The sequence below is a fragment of the Hyla sarda genome, unplaced genomic scaffold, assembly GCF_029499605.1.
Source record: "Hyla sarda isolate aHylSar1 unplaced genomic scaffold, aHylSar1.hap1 scaffold_544, whole genome shotgun sequence".
In the NCBI taxonomy this organism is placed as follows: Eukaryota; Metazoa; Chordata; class Amphibia; order Anura; family Hylidae; genus Hyla; species Hyla sarda.
The window spans coordinates 168,015-182,377 of NW_026610555.1; the positions used below are offsets into that span (position 1 = coordinate 168,015).

The following is a 14,363-nucleotide window of genomic DNA, read 5'->3' on the forward strand; positions in this document are numbered from 1 at the left end:
TGGCCTCCTTAATTGGATCATTTGAGTAGCCAGCACACCTGTGCAGGTAGGGCATGACATGATAGGCAGCTGCCTTGATAGCGGGTGGGTGCTGAATGTTCCTAATTGACAAAATAAGATTAATGCTTATGAAGAAATATAAAATCTCATCCCTTCCCCAATATCGCGCCACACCCCTACCCCTTAATTCCCTGGTTGAACGTGATGGACATATGTCTTTTTTCGACCGTACTAACTATGTAACTATGTAACATAACATGGGGGGGGGGGGGGGTCTCCTGGCTGTTCACACAGGTGTGTCATTGCTGTACATTGACCATGCATTGCTTCTGTGGTATTGCAAAGGCAAAGACAAATGCTTCCAGCCATCCATTGCACTAATGGATTGGTCATCAGCTGGCTGTCTATGTCCCGCATCAATATAGACCAAAGTACAGAGGGTTAGGCTATGCTATTGTGCACCTACCTGATGCATCAGAAGGTGCGAGGCCCTTGCTAAATTCTGTGCACAGACTTTGAGATCTATGCTTTAGACTGTATCTAAACCTGCTCCAACATGGACTGACATTCTGGCCTACTTTCAGCCGATGCGACTTGTCTGTCGCTGAACAGTCGCTTTTTATGTATTCAGCACCTATGTATAATGTTGTAAAAATGCTCTAGAAGCTAAAGTCGCAGAAATGTCACACATATTTGGCCTGCAACTTTCTGTGCGACAAATTCAGACAGGAAAAATCAGTATAAATCCTTAGAAAATTATCCCCCAGTGTCTCCATCTGCTGGCGGTATTGAATAAGCATTGCTGCACTGATGGGGTATGCATTAGACGAAAAAAAAGAAGAAAAAGAAGAATAATACGCCCAGAAAAGAGGCGAAAAGGAGAAAAACGTAAAAAAACGTGAAAAAAAAGTAAGAGGAAGAGAAGGGAAAAAAAGGTGGAAATGGGTTTAAAAGTGATTTCGGCGGAGAAATATATATATATATATATATATATATATATATATATATATATATATATATATGCGCACACACACACATAGATATAAACGTATTCTCCGTTGAGATATTGCAGCCGCTGCTGTGTCCAGGCCCAGGAGCCTTAGCACTGTGCTGTGATGTCACTCAATACCACTGACATCACTAGGTGTAAACAACATCTCTCCTTTGCTGTGTATGTGACTATGGAGCTGTTTGGTGATGTCGTCTATTACGGCCTTCATAGAAGCAACAGGAGATTGTTGCATCCATCTTGAACCCTCAGAACTACAGTGCTATGATGTCACTCACTTCCACAGGCCTTGCAGAGTGTAAACAACAACAACCCAGCTTTGTTGTGTATGTAACCAAAGGGATTTGTGATGTCACCTAGAACCTTCACAGCAGCGACAGCTTTATGAGGAGCATCAGCACTGCTCTGCCTGAGCAGAACCATCACCGCCATAGGTTGTCAAATAACCCGGATTTAACCCACACAGGTAAGTCCAATGGGGTGCAGGCATGTCCTCTATGCTTACAGCTTCCCGTGGGTGTTGGTTTGATACCGTTTGGGGACAGCCAAGGAGGCATCTGCAGGCAACAAAGGTAGGTGTGTGCTTGTGTGTGTGTTTCCTATGCAGATCCTAAGCCCAGTGTCACATGCAAGTAGGAGGAGTAAGAAGGGTTCCTGGCAAATCCGGGTTATGGATTGCATTTAAAAAGGCCCCGTGGGAGTGCAATGGGCCCCTGTCTTGCTGCTTAGCAATAATGGTATGGGTTTAGGTTCTGCTGTGTGTACTGGTGGTTGACTGCCCCCCAGCCCAGAGTGTGCATGGAAAATTGTCTGGCAGCCTCCCTGACAGCAAGCAGTGATAGTGCCCATGAAGGGGACCTTGTTGGGCCCGCCCCTTTCACGGTTATCGCTTCTCGGCCTTTTGGCTAAGATCAAGTGTAGTATCTGTTCTTATCAGTTTAATATCTGATACGTCCCCTATCTGGGGACCATATATTAAATGGATTTTTGAGAACGGGGGCCGATTTCGAAGCTTGCTTCCGTCGCCCTATGCATTGACCCGATATGGCAGTATCTTCGGGTACAGTGCACCACCCCCTTACAGGGTTAAAAAGAAAGATTCCTACTTTCATTGCTACCTGCTTGCTGGCTAGCCAGCTAGCCAGCCCTGTGGGCCTTGCTGCTGCTGCAGCCAATAAACAAAAGGTGGTGCTGCTGCTGCTTCTGCTGCTTCTGCTTCTGCTTGTGTCTGGCCCCTGTTGGAGCGTCCAGGCACAGGACTTCTGCTGCTGCTGACTAAATGGCCTCCTTAATTGGATCATTTGAGTAGCCAGCACACCTGTGCAGGTAGGGCATGACATGATAGGCAGCTGCCTTGATAGCGGGTGGGTGCTGAATGTTCCTAATTGACAAAATAAGATTAATGCTTATGAAGAAATATAAAATCTCATCCCTTCCCCAATATCGCGCCACACCCCTACCCCTTAATTCCCTGGTTGAACGTGATGGACATATGTCTTTTTTCGACCGTACTAACTATGTAACTATGTAACATAACATGGGGGGGGGGGGGGTCTCCTGGCTGTTCACACAGGTGTGTCATTGCTGTACATTGACCATGCATTGCTTCTGTGGTATTGCAAAGGCAAAGACAAATGCTTCCAGCCATCCATTGCACTAATGGATTGGTCATCAGCTGGCTGTCTATGTCCCGCATCAATATAGACCAAAGTACAGAGGGTTAGGCTATGCTATTGTGCACCTACCTGATGCATCAGAAGGTGCGAGGCCCTTGCTAAATTCTGTGCACAGACTTTGAGATCTATGCTTTAGACTGTATCTAAACCTGCTCCAACATGGACTGACATTCTGGCCTACTTTCAGCCGATGCGACTTGTCTGTCGCTGAACAGTCGCTTTTTATGTATTCAGCACCTATGTATAATGTTGTAAAAATGCTCTAGAAGCTAAAGTCGCAGAAATGTCACACATATTTGGCCTGCAACTTTCTGTGCGACAAATTCAGACAGGAAAAATCAGTATAAATCCTTAGAAAATTATCCCCCAGTGTCTCCATCTGCTGGCGGTATTGAATAAGCATTGCTGCACTGATGGGGTATGCATTAGACGAAAAAAAAGAAGAAAAAGAAGAATAATACGCCCAGAAAAGAGGCGAAAAGGAGAAAAACGTAAAAAAACGTGAAAAAAAAGTAAGAGGAAGAGAAGGGAAAAAAAGGTGGAAATGGGTTTAAAAGTGATTTCGGCGGAGAAATATATATATATATATATATATATATATATATATATATATATATGCGCACACACACACATAGATATAAACGTATTCTCCGTTGAGATATTGCAGCCGCTGCTGTGTCCAGGCCCAGGAGCCTTAGCACTGTGCTGTGATGTCACTCAATACCACTGACATCACTAGGTGTAAACAACATCTCTCCTTTGCTGTGTATGTGACTATGGAGCTGTTTGGTGATGTCGTCTATTACGGCCTTCATAGAAGCAACAGGAGATTGTTGCATCCATCTTGAACCCTCAGAACTACAGTGCTATGATGTCACTCACTTCCACAGGCCTTGCAGAGTGTAAACAACAACAACCCAGCTTTGTTGTGTATGTAACCAAAGGGATTTGTGATGTCACCTAGAACCTTCACAGCAGCGACAGCTTTATGAGGAGCATCAGCACTGCTCTGCCTGAGCAGAACCATCACCGCCATAGGTTGTCAAATAACCCGGATTTAACCCACACAGGTAAGTCCAATGGGGTGCAGGCATGTCCTCTATGCTTACAGCTTCCCGTGGGTGTTGGTTTGATACCGTTTGGGGACAGCCAAGGAGGCATCTGCAGGCAACAAAGGTAGGTGTGTGCTTGTGTGTGTGTTTCCTATGCAGATCCTAAGCCCAGTGTCACATGCAAGTAGGAGGAGTAAGAAGGGTTCCTGGCAAATCCGGGTTATGGATTGCATTTAAAAAGGCCCCGTGGGAGTGCAATGGGCCCCTGTCTTGCTGCTTAGCAATAATGGTATGGGTTTAGGTTCTGCTGTGTGTACTGGTGGTTGACTGCCCCCCAGCCCAGAGTGTGCATGGAAAATTGTCTGGCAGCCTCCCTGACAGCAAGCAGTGATAGTGCCCATGAAGGGGACCTTGTTGGGCCCGCCCCTTTCACGGTTATCGCTTCTCGGCCTTTTGGCTAAGATCAAGTGTAGTATCTGTTCTTATCAGTTTAATATCTGATACGTCCCCTATCTGGGGACCATATATTAAATGGATTTTTGAGAACGGGGGCCGATTTCGAAGCTTGCTTCCGTCGCCCTATGCATTGACCCGATATGGCAGTATCTTCGGGTACAGTGCACCACCCCCTTACAGGGTTAAAAAGAAAGATTCCTACTTTCATTGCTACCTGCTTGCTGGCTAGCCAGCTAGCCAGCCCTGTGGCCTTGCTGCTGCTGCAGCCAATAAACAAAAGGTGGTGCTGCTGCTGCTTCTGCTGCTTCTGCTTCTGCTTCTGCTTGTGTCTGGCCCCTGTTGGAGCGTCCAGGCACAGGACTTCTGCTGCTGCTGACTAAATGGCCTCCTTAATTGGATCATTTGAGTAGCCAGCACACCTGTGCAGGTAGGGCATGACATGATAGGCAGCTGCCTTGATAGCGGGTGGGTGCTGAATGTTCCTAATTGACAAAATAAGATTAATGCTTATGAAGAAATATAAAATCTCATCCCTTCCCCAATATCGCGCCACACCCCTACCCCTTAATTCCCTGGTTGAACGTGATGGACATATGTCTTTTTTCGACCGTACTAACTATGTAACTATGTAACATAACATGGGGGGGGGGGGGTCTCCTGGCTGTTCACACAGGTGTGTCATTGCTGTACATTGACCATGCATTGCTTCTGTGGTATTGCAAAGGCAAAGACAAATGCTTCCAGCCATCCATTGCACTAATGGATTGGTCATCAGCTGGCTGTCTATGTCCCGCATCAATATAGACCAAAGTACAGAGGGTTAGGCTATGCTATTGTGCACCTACCTGATGCATCAGAAGGTGCGAGGCCCTTGCTAAATTCTGTGCACAGACTTTGAGATCTATGCTTTAGACTGTATCTAAACCTGCTCCAACATGGACTGACATTCTGGCCTACTTTCAGCCGATGCGACTTGTCTGTCGCTGAACAGTCGCTTTTTATGTATTCAGCACCTATGTATAATGTTGTAAAAATGCTCTAGAAGCTAAAGTCGCAGAAATGTCACACATATTTGGCCTGCAACTTTCTGTGCGACAAATTCAGACAGGAAAAATCAGTATAAATCCTTAGAAAATTATCCCCCAGTGTCTCCATCTGCTGGCGGTATTGAATAAGCATTGCTGCACTGATGGGGTATGCATTAGACGAAAAAAAAGAAGAATAATACGCCCAGAAAAGAGGCGAAAAGGAGAAAAACGTAAAAAAACGTGAAAAAAAAGTAAGAGGAAGAGAAGGGAAAAAAAGGTGGAAATGGGTTTAAAAGTGATTTCGGCGGAGAAATATATATATATATATATATATATATATATATATATATATATATGCGCACACACACACATAGATATAAACGTATTCTCCGTTGAGATATTGCAGCCGCTGCTGTGTCCAGGCCCAGGAGCCTTAGCACTGTGCTGTGATGTCACTCAATACCACTGACATTACTAGGTGTAAACAACATCTCTCCTTTGCTGTGTATGTGACTATGGAGCTGTTTGGTGATGTCGTCTATTACGGCCTTCATAGAAGCAACAGGAGATTGTTGCATCCATCTTGAACCCTCAGAACTACAGTGCTATGATGTCACTCACTTCCACAGGCCTTGCAGAGTGTAAACAACAACAACCCAGCTTTGTTGTGTATGTAACCAAAGGGATTTGTGATGTCACCTAGAACCTTCACAGCAGCGACAGCTTTATGAGGAGCATCAGCACTGCTCTGCCTGAGCAGAACCATCACCGCCATAGGTTGTCAAATAACCCGGATTTAACCCACACAGGTAAGTCCAATGGGGTGCAGGCATGTCCTCTATGCTTACAGCTTCCCGTGGGTGTTGGTTTGATACCGTTTGGGGACAGCCAAGGAGGCATCTGCAGGCAACAAAGGTAGGTGTGTGCTTGTGTGTGTGTTTCCTATGCAGATCCTAAGCCCAGTGTCACATGCAAGTAGGAGGAGTAAGAAGGGTTCCTGGCAAATCCGGGTTATGGATTGCATTTAAAAAGGCCCCGTGGGAGTGCAATGGGCCCCTGTCTTGCTGCTTAGCAATAATGGTATGGGTTTAGGTTCTGCTGTGTGTACTGGTGGTTGACTGCCCCCCAGCCCAGAGTGTGCATGGAAAATTGTCTGGCAGCCTCCCTGACAGCAAGCAGTGATAGTGCCCATGAAGGGGACCTTGTTGGGCCCACCCCTTTCACGGTTATCGCTTCTCGGCCTTTTGGCTAAGATCAAGTGTAGTATCTGTTCTTATCAGTTTAATATCTGATACGTCCCCTATCTGGGGACCATATATTAAATGGATTTTTGAGAACGGGGGCCGATTTCGAAGCTTGCTTCCGTCGCCCTATGCATTGACCCGATATGGCAGTATCTTCGGGTACAGTGCACCACCCCCTTACAGGGTTAAAAAGAAAGATTCCTACTTTCATTGCTACCTGCTTGCTGGCTAGCCAGCTAGCCAGCCCTGTGGGCCTTGCTGCTGCTGCAGCCAATAAACAAAAGGTGGTGCTGCTGCTGCTTCTGCTGCTTCTGCTTCTGCTTGTGTCTGGCCCCTGTTGGAGCGTCCAGGCACAGGACTTCTGCTGCTGCTGACTAAATGGCCTCCTTAATTGGATCATTTGAGTAGCCAGCACACCTGTGCAGGTAGGGCATGACATGATAGGCAGCTGCCTTGATAGCGGGTGGGTGCTGAATGTTCCTAATTGACAAAATAAGATTAATGCTTATGAAGAAATATAAAATCTCATCCCTTCCCCAATATCGCGCCACACCCCTACCCCTTAATTCCCTGGTTGAACGTGATGGACATATGTCTTTTTTCGACCGTACTAACTATGTAACTATGTAACATAACATGGGGGGGGGGGGGGGGGTCTCCTGGCTGTTCACACAGGTGTGTCATTGCTGTACATTGACCATGCATTGCTTCTGTGGTATTGCAAAGGCAAAGACAAATGCTTCCAGCCATCCATTGCACTAATGGATTGGTCATCAGCTGGCTGTCTATGTCCCGCATCAATATAGACCAAAGTACAGAGGGTTAGGCTATGCTATTGTGCACCTACCTGATGCATCAGAAGGTGCGAGGCCCTTGCTAAATTCTGTGCACAGACTTTGAGATCTATGCTTTAGACTGTATCTAAACCTGCTCCAACATGGACTGACATTCTGGCCTACTTTCAGCCGATGCGACTTGTCTGTCGCTGAACAGTCGCTTTTTATGTATTCAGCACCTATGTATAATGTTGTAAAAATGCTCTAGAAGCTAAAGTCGCAGAAATGTCACACATATTTGGCCTGCAACTTTCTGTGCGACAAATTCAGACAGGAAAAATCAGTATAAATCCTTAGAAAATTATCCCCCAGTGTCTCCATCTGCTGGCGGTATTGAATAAGCATTGCTGCACTGATGGGGTATGCATTAGACGAAAAAAAAGAAGAAAAAGAAGAATAATACGCCCAGAAAAGAGGCGAAAAGGAGAAAAACGTAAAAAAACGTGAAAAAAAAGTAAGAGGAAGAGAAGGGAAAAAAAGGTGGAAATGGGTTTAAAAGTGATTTCGGCGGAGAAATATATATATATATATATATATATATATATATATATATATGCGCACACACACACATAGATATAAACGTATTCTCCGTTGAGATATTGCAGCCGCTGCTGTGTCCAGGCCCAGGAGCCTTAGCACTGTGCTGTGATGTCACTCAATACCACTGACATCACTAGGTGTAAACAACATCTCTCCTTTGCTGTGTATGTGACTATGGAGCTGTTTGGTGATGTCGTCTATTACGGCCTTCATAGAAGCAACAGGAGATTGTTGCATCCATCTTGAACCCTCAGAACTACAGTGCTATGATGTCACTCACTTCCACAGGCCTTGCAGAGTGTAAACAACAACAACCCACAGCTTTGTTGTGTATGTAACCAAAGGGATTTGTGATGTCACCTAGAACCTTCACAGCAGCGACAGCTTTATGAGGAGCATCAGCACTGCTCTGCCTGAGCAGAACCATCACCGCCATAGGTTGTCAAATAACCCGGATTTAACCCACACAGGTAAGTCCAATGGGGTGCAGGCATGTCCTCTATGCTTACAGCTTCCCGTGGGTGTTGGTTTGATACCGTTTGGGGACAGCCAAGGAGGCATCTGCAGGCAACAAAGGTAGGTGTGTGCTTGTGTGTGTGTTTCCTATGCAGATCCTAAGCCCAGTGTCACATGCAAGTAGGAGGAGTAAGAAGGGTTCCTGGCAAATCCGGGTTATGGATTGCATTTAAAAAGGCCCCGTGGGAGTGCAATGGGCCCCTGTCTTGCTGCTTAGCAATAATGGTATGGGTTTAGGTTCTGCTGTGTGTACTGGTGGTTGACTGCCCCCCAGCCCAGAGTGTGCATGGAAAATTGTCTGGCAGCCTCCCTGACAGCAAGCAGTGATAGTGCCCATGAAGGGGACCTTGTTGGGCCCGCCCCTTTCACGGTTATCGCTTCTCGGCCTTTTGGCTAAGATCAAGTGTAGTATCTGTTCTTATCAGTTTAATATCTGATACGTCCCCTATCTGGGGACCATATATTAAATGGATTTTTGAGAACGGGGGCCGATTTCGAAGCTTGCTTCCGTCGCCCTATGCATTGACCCGATATGGCAGTATCTTCGGGTACAGTGCACCACCCCCTTACAGGGTTAAAAAGAAAGATTCCTACTTTCATTGCTACCTGCTTGCTGGCTAGCCAGCTAGCCAGCCCTGTGGGCCTTGCTGCTGCTGCAGCCAATAAACAAAAGGTGGTGCTGCTGCTGCTTCTGCTGCTTCTGCTTCTGCTTGTGTCTGGCCCCTGTTGGAGCGTCCAGGCACAGGACTTCTGCTGCTGCTGACTAAATGGCCTCCTTAATTGGATCATTTGAGTAGCCAGCACACCTGTGCAGGTAGGGCATGACATGATAGGCAGCTGCCTTGATAGCGGGTGGGTGCTGAATGTTCCTAATTGACAAAATAAGATTAATGCTTATGAAGAAATATAAAATCTCATCCCTTCCCCAATATCGCGCCACACCCCTACCCCTTAATTCCCTGGTTGAACGTGATGGACATATGTCTTTTTTCGACCGTACTAACTATGTAACTATGTAACATAACATGGGGGGGGGGGGGTCTCCTGGCTGTTCACACAGGTGTGTCATTGCTGTACATTGACCATGCATTGCTTCTGTGGTATTGCAAAGGCAAAGACAAATGCTTCCAGCCATCCATTGCACTAATGGATTGGTCATCAGCTGGCTGTCTATGTCCCGCATCAATATAGACCAAAGTACAGAGGGTTAGGCTATGCTATTGTGCACCTACCTGATGCATCAGAAGGTGCGAGGCCCTTGCTAAATTCTGTGCACAGACTTTGAGATCTATGCTTTAGACTGTATCTAAACCTGCTCCAACATGGACTGACATTCTGGCCTACTTTCAGCCGATGCGACTTGTCTGTCGCTGAACAGTCGCTTTTTATGTATTCAGCACCTATGTATAATGTTGTAAAAATGCTCTAGAAGCTAAAGTCGCAGAAATGTCACACATATTTGGCCTGCAACTTTCTGTGCGACAAATTCAGACAGGAAAAATCAGTATAAATCCTTAGAAAATTATCCCCCAGTGTCTCCATCTGCTGGCGGTATTGAATAAGCATTGCTGCACTGATGGGGTATGCATTAGACGAAAAAAAAGAAGAAAAAGAAGAATAATACGCCCAGAAAAGAGGCGAAAAGGAGAAAAACGTAAAAAAACGTGAAAAAAAAGTAAGAGGAAGAGAAGGGAAAAAAAGGTGGAAATGGGTTTAAAAGTGATTTCGGCGGAGAATATATATATATATATATATATATATATATATATATATATATATATGCGCACACACACACATAGATATAAACGTATTCTCCGTTGAGATATTGCAGCCGCTGCTGTGTCCAGGCCCAGGAGCCTTAGCACTGTGCTGTGATGTCACTCAATACCACTGACATCACTAGGTGTAAACAACATCTCTCCTTTGCTGTGTATGTGACTATGGAGCTGTTTGGTGATGTCGTCTATTACGGCCTTCATAGAAGCAACAGGAGATTGTTGCATCCATCTTGAACCCTCAGAACTACAGTGCTATGATGTCACTCACTTCCACAGGCCTTGCAGAGTGTAAACAACAACAACCCAGCTTTGTTGTGTATGTAACCAAAGGGATTTGTGATGTCACCTAGAACCTTCACAGCAGCGACAGCTTTATGAGGAGCATCAGCACTGCTCTGCCTGAGCAGAACCATCACCGCCATAGGTTGTCAAATAACCCGGATTTAACCCACACAGGTAAGTCCAATGGGGTGCAGGCATGTCCTCTATGCTTACAGCTTCCCGTGGGTGTTGGTTTGATACCGTTTGGGGACAGCCAAGGAGGCATCTGCAGGCAACAAAGGTAGGTGTGTGCTTGTGTGTGTGTTTCCTATGCAGATCCTAAGCCCAGTGTCACATGCAAGTAGGAGGAGTAAGAAGGGTTCCTGGCAAATCCGGGTTATGGATTGCATTTAAAAAGGCCCCGTGGGAGTGCAATGGGCCCCTGTCTTGCTGCTTAGCAATAATGGTATGGGTTTAGGTTCTGCTGTGTGTACTGGTGGTTGACTGCCCCCCAGCCCAGAGTGTGCATGGAAAATTGTCTGGCAGCCTCCCTGACAGCAAGCAGTGATAGTGCCCATGAAGGGGACCTTGTTGGGCCCGCCCCTTTCACGGTTATCGCTTCTCGGCCTTTTGGCTAAGATCAAGTGTAGTATCTGTTCTTATCAGTTTAATATCTGATACGTCCCCTATCTGGGGACCATATATTAAATGGATTTTTGAGAACGGGGGCCGATTTCGAAGCTTGCTTCCGTCGCCCTATGCATTGACCCGATATGGCAGTATCTTCGGGTACAGTGCACCACCCCCTTACAGGGTTAAAAAGAAAGATTCCTACTTTCATTGCTACCTGCTTGCTGGCTAGCCAGCTAGCCAGCCCTGTGGGCCTTGCTGCTGCTGCAGCCAATAAACAAAAGGTGGTGCTGCTGCTGCTTCTGCTGCTTCTGCTTCTGCTTGTGTCTGGCCCCTGTTGGAGCGTCCAGGCACAGGACTTCTGCTGCTGCTGACTAAATGGCCTCCTTAATTGGATCATTTGAGTAGCCAGCACACCTGTGCAGGTAGGGCATGACATGATAGGCAGCTGCCTTGATAGCGGGTGGGTGCTGAATGTTCCTAATTGACAAAATAAGATTAATGCTTATGAAGAAATATAAAATCTCATCCCTTCCCCAATATCGCGCCACACCCCTACCCCTTAATTCCCTGGTTGAACGTGATGGACATATGTCTTTTTTCGACCGTACTAACTATGTAACTATGTAACATAACATGGGGGGGGGGGGTCTCCTGGCTGTTCACACAGGTGTGTCATTGCTGTACATTGACCATGCATTGCTTCTGTGGTATTGCAAAGGCAAAGACAAATGCTTCCAGCCATCCATTGCACTAATGGATTGGTCATCAGCTGGCTGTCTATGTCCCGCATCAATATAGACCAAAGTACAGAGGGTTAGGCTATGCTATTGTGCACCTACCTGATGCATCAGAAGGTGCGAGGCCCTTGCTAAATTCTGTGCACAGACTTTGAGATCTATGCTTTAGACTGTATCTAAACCTGCTCCAACATGGACTGACATTCTGGCCTACTTTCAGCCGATGCGACTTGTCTGTCGCTGAACAGTCGCTTTTTATGTATTCAGCACCTATGTATAATGTTGTAAAAATGCTCTAGAAGCTAAAGTCGCAGAAATGTCACACATATTTGGCCTGCAACTTTCTGTGCGACAAATTCAGACAGGAAAAATCAGTATAAATCCTTAGAAAATTATCCCCCAGTGTCTCCATCTGCTGGCGGTATTGAATAAGCATTGCTGCACTGATGGGGTATGCATTAGACGAAAAAAAAGAAGAAAAAGAAGAATAATACGCCCAGAAAAGAGGCGAAAAGGAGAAAAACGTAAAAAAACGTGAAAAAAAAGTAAGAGGAAGAGAAGGGAAAAAAAGGTGGAAATGGGTTTAAAAGTGATTTCGGCGGAGAAATATATATATATATATATATATATATATATATATATATATATATGCGCACACACACACATAGATATAAACGTATTCTCCGTTGAGATATTGCAGCCGCTGCTGTGTCCAGGCCCAGGAGCCTTAGCACTGTGCTGTGATGTCACTCAATACCACTGACATCACTAGGTGTAAACAACATCTCTCCTTTGCTGTGTATGTGACTATGGAGCTGTTTGGTGATGTCGTCTATTACGGCCTTCATAGAAGCAACAGGAGATTGTTGCATCCATCTTGAACCCTCAGAACTACAGTGCTATGATGTCACTCACTTCCACAGGCCTTGCAGAGTGTAAACAACAACAACCCAGCTTTGTTGTGTATGTAACCAAAGGGATTTGTGATGTCACCTAGAACCTTCACAGCAGCGACAGCTTTATGAGGAGCATCAGCACTGCTCTGCCTGAGCAGAACCATCACCGCCATAGGTTGTCAAATAACCCGGATTTAACCCACACAGGTAAGTCCAATGGGGTGCAGGCATGTCCTCTATGCTTACAGCTTCCCGTGGGTGTTGGTTTGATACCGTTTGGGGACAGCCAAGGAGGCATCTGCAGGCAACAAAGGTAGGTGTGTGCTTGTGTGTGTGTTTCCTATGCAGATCCTAAGCCCAGTGTCACATGCAAGTAGGAGGAGTAAGAAGGGTTCCTGGCAAATCCGGGTTATGGATTGCATTTAAAAAGGCCCCGTGGGAGTGCAATGGGCCCCTGTCTTGCTGCTTAGCAATAATGGTATGGGTTTAGGTTCTGCTGTGTGTACTGGTGGTTGACTGCCCCCCAGCCCAGAGTGTGCATGGAAAATTGTCTGGCAGCCTCCCTGACAGCAAGCAGTGATAGTGCCCATGAAGGGGACCTTGTTGGGCCCGCCCCTTTCACGGTTATCGCTTCTCGGCCTTTTGGCTAAGATCAAGTGTAGTATCTGTTCTTATCAGTTTAATATCTGATACGTCCCCTATCTGGGGACCATATATTAAATGGATTTTTGAGAACGGGGGCCGATTTCGAAGCTTGCTTCCGTCGCCCTATGCATTGACCCGATATGGCAGTATCTTCGGGTACAGTGCACCACCCCCTTACAGGGTTAAAAAGAAAGATTCCTACTTTCATTGCTACCTGCTTGCTGGCTAGCCAGCTAGCCAGCCCTGTGGGCCTTGCTGCTGCTGCAGCCAATAAACAAAAGGTGGTGCTGCTGCTGCTTCTGCTGCTTCTGCTTCTGCTTGTGTCTGGCCCCTGTTGGAGCGTCCAGGCACAGGACTTCTGCTGCTGCTGACTAAATGGCCTCCTTAATTGGATCATTTGAGTAGCCAGCACACCTGTGCAGGTAGGGCATGACATGATAGGCAGCTGCCTTGATAGCGGGTGGGTGCTGAATGTTCCTAATTGACAAAATAAGATTAATGCTTATGAAGAAATATAAAATCTCATCCCTTCCCCAATATCGCGCCACACCCCTACCCCTTAATTCCCTGGTTGAACGTGATGGACATATGTCTTTTTTCGACCGTACTAACTATGTAACTATGTAACATAACATGGGGGGGGGGGGGGTCTCCTGGCTGTTCACACAGGTGTGTCATTGCTGTACATTGACCATGCATTGCTTCTGTGGTATTGCAAAGGCAAAGACAAATGCTTCCAGCCATCCATTGCACTAATGGATTGGTCATCAGCTGGCTGTCTATGTCCCGCATCAATATAGACCAAAGTACAGAGGGTTAGGCTATGCTATTGTGCACCTACCTGATGCATCAGAAGGTGCGAGGCCCTTGCTAAATTCTGTGCACAGACTTTGAGATCTATGCTTTAGACTGTATCTAAACCTGCTCCAACATGGACTGACATTCTGGCCTACTTTCAGCCGATGCGACTTGTCTGTCGCTGAACAGTCGCTTTTTATGTATTCAGCACCTATGTATAATGTTGTAAAAATGCTCTAGAAGCTAAAGTCGCAGAAA

At 46.1% G+C, this 14,363-nt stretch overlaps 6 non-coding genes across 6 annotated transcripts; all 6 read left to right on the top strand.

Annotated features, from left to right (window-relative positions):
* The first annotated feature begins 1,894 nt into the window (after nucleotides 1-1,894).
* Nucleotides 1,895-2,085, top strand: LOC130339458 (U2 spliceosomal RNA). Its single transcript, XR_008879829.1, has one exon. It is a non-coding gene; the product is annotated as a U2 spliceosomal RNA (small nuclear RNA).
* A 2,089-nt stretch (nucleotides 2,086-4,174) lies between these two features.
* Nucleotides 4,175-4,365, top strand: LOC130339460 (U2 spliceosomal RNA). Its single transcript, XR_008879831.1, has one exon. It is a non-coding gene; the product is annotated as a U2 spliceosomal RNA (small nuclear RNA).
* A 2,084-nt stretch (nucleotides 4,366-6,449) lies between these two features.
* LOC130339461 (U2 spliceosomal RNA) lies at nucleotides 6,450-6,640 on the top strand. Its single transcript, XR_008879832.1, has one exon. It is a non-coding gene; the product is annotated as a U2 spliceosomal RNA (small nuclear RNA).
* A 2,090-nt stretch (nucleotides 6,641-8,730) lies between these two features.
* Nucleotides 8,731-8,921, top strand: LOC130339462 (U2 spliceosomal RNA). Its single transcript, XR_008879833.1, has one exon. It is a non-coding gene; the product is annotated as a U2 spliceosomal RNA (small nuclear RNA).
* A 2,089-nt stretch (nucleotides 8,922-11,010) lies between these two features.
* LOC130339464 (U2 spliceosomal RNA) lies at nucleotides 11,011-11,201 on the top strand. The gene has a single exon (XR_008879834.1). It is a non-coding gene; the product is annotated as a U2 spliceosomal RNA (small nuclear RNA).
* A 2,087-nt stretch (nucleotides 11,202-13,288) lies between these two features.
* On the top strand, nucleotides 13,289-13,479 carry LOC130339465 (U2 spliceosomal RNA). Its single transcript, XR_008879835.1, has one exon. It is a non-coding gene; the product is annotated as a U2 spliceosomal RNA (small nuclear RNA).
* Nucleotides 13,480-14,363: the final 884 nt, after the last annotated feature.